The sequence below is a fragment of the Penaeus monodon genome, chromosome 17, assembly GCF_015228065.2.
Source record: "Penaeus monodon isolate SGIC_2016 chromosome 17, NSTDA_Pmon_1, whole genome shotgun sequence".
NCBI lineage: Eukaryota > Metazoa > Arthropoda > Malacostraca > Decapoda > Penaeidae > Penaeus > Penaeus monodon.
Window position 1 is genome coordinate 10,879,910 of NC_051402.1, and position 2,500 is coordinate 10,882,409.

The 2,500-nt window shown below is 36.1% G+C and overlaps 1 protein-coding gene across 1 annotated transcript in view; it reads right to left on the reverse strand.

Annotated features, from left to right (window-relative positions):
• LOC119583546 (UPF0472 protein C16orf72 homolog) overlaps nt 1–2,500 on the reverse strand; it is a 22,469-nt gene that overhangs the window by 19,102 nt on the left and 867 nt on the right. The window lies entirely within an intron of this gene.

The window sequence follows — 2,500 nt, forward strand, 5'->3', positions numbered from 1 at the left end:
GTGTGTGTGTGTGTGTGTGTGTGTGTGTGTGTGTGTGTGTGTGTGTGTGTGTGTGTGTGTGTGTGTGTGTGTGTGTGTGTGTGTGTGTGTGTGAGTGTGTGTGCACACGTGCTTGCATGCATACATGCATACCTGTGTACAGGTGTGTGTTTTTGCATGTCTATATTCATGTTGGGGGGTGGGTGGGCACCCATGGTCTCACAGAGGAATCACAGGCATCAAATACAGTTTGCTATCTTACATATGCAGAATTATTAGAGTATCAAATCTATCACAAAAGACCCGCAGGAATGGTCATTCATCTTTTCCATGAATTCTTCCTGTAAAGATAACCCAGGCCATTCTGAAAGCTCTAGCCACACCCCTCTGGCCCCCATACCAGACATCATCAGGCTTTAAGGGTAAGTTCTTGCCCTGCTAGGCTTGTTTATGTATCCATGTGCATGATGAGCAATCAAGCCACTTGTAGCCTCTGCTTCTCTTCCTCCAAAGCCTATATTACAGAAGCCTTATGAAGACCAGACTTTCATTAGAGGCTAGGGTAGTTAGTTACCCAAATTAAATTATATCCATCCTTTAATTCAATATAAAGGATCCCTTTCGCATGTAGTACCTAAAAGAAAACTAAAGAGTAACAAAAGTATGATAAAGGAATTTTAGACTATCAACTTAACACTAGAAAATTTCACTAAATGGAAAGTATTGAACATTTAGAATTCTTATATTGATGTTGAAGTTAATTAGACTGAAGTCTGCAGTCATCAAGTATCTGATTCTGATCAGCAGGACAGCAGAAATCTAACATATGTATGCACACATTTCCATATGTTCACCCATGCAAAAACATGAATATAGTAGCAGTTCCTATATATTAAAGCCCTTATATACATACACAAACCCACATGAAAATTCATGCACAGGCTTGGAGACAAACCACTACACATGTATATACTTACAGCTAAGCACACCCACAAATATGGAAACACCCACCCACAACCACTTCAATCCACTCCCCTATAGATGTTTCTAGCCTGGATACTAAGACCCTTTGTGTTCATTTTCCATTTAAACTTCCACAAATTAAAATATCATGCTCTCCATATTGCACAGACCCTCTCAATTTAGAAAAAATCAAGTGAAACAGAAATGAAATGTTTCCTCATTCTCTTCCCACATATACTCTTGACATATGTAAGTGTTAGCTATATTTACTTTTTCTAGTCCCCAAAAAACTGACCCACACAAAATGTATTATTTACTTAAAGATATAGTGTTTCTAGACATTAAGTCCTGTTTACTATTTACCTTAAATTTGATATCAACAACAAATCAAAATACTGCTAGTTACTAGTAATTCATGATCCCAAAGAATTTAGCATGAAGTAAATGTATTAATGCCAATAAATAAATTAATTAATCAATATCCAACCCACAACCACATCCATAGATACACACACATATGAGAGATACACATAATTAACAACCCTTTTCATTACTGTGTTCACAAAAATTTAATTTACTTCTAGCTTCACATATTCTAGCACTCCCTATTGATGTATAGTAGCTTCCAGTAAAATGATCTGACGATTCAAAAAGACAGATTTTTAAAAATCCTTCAACTGGCATATTTCAAATCAAAGTTGTTCACATTCCCTTTAAGAATATACCAATGACAATATCAATAACAATAGTATTAATCTGTCATTAACAAAAGTATTAATGTGTCACACATCAGATGACACAATCTCAACCTACATGTTTCATAGGTCACTACTTCCAATATGCTTGGAATATTGGGATCCTCACTCACGGCAACAAAGAGGTTCAAACTCCCACACACTTGATCAGTACTCAAACATCTTCACCCACTTGCCATTGAGGACACCAAATACATATGAACACTCTAAATGCTACTTTTATCTCATAAAAAGAAAATGTTACACTCCCTACCTTTCAAAATGGAAAGGGGAGCAAAAGTATATGCCTTTGGATATCATTTTGTCTTCTCTTCTTCCTTTAGAAAACGTAACCCTTCTTTTTAATCTTTACATCACAGAAAATTGAATTGGCAAAGGCCATTATCTGTATCAAGGATAACCTTGAAAAACTGAAGCAATTCACAAAGTCAAGATTACTGATCACTCTTCTCTTCCTTTTCACACAGATCAATACTAGGCAACACAGTTCAGCTGTTTTCAATCCTCAAAAAAAGCACTGATTGGAGTTCTTTCTGGCACCAAAACACAATTTTATCACAAAAACTTGGCATCTGGGATTAAATTATGACACAGATGTGTTATTCACAAACAACCGACCCAGACATCTGCAAAACTAGTGAGACTCGTCATCTGTTCCGATGATATTTGTAAAACATTCTTGATAAGTGCACAAAACTGTTCTTATTGGCAAATCCAAAATAAAGTCAGAATCCATGCAAAGGTGAAAATAATGTGTTTCAGCCTCATTCACTTTTCCCAATAAAAGAAAAGTTATAGGCATG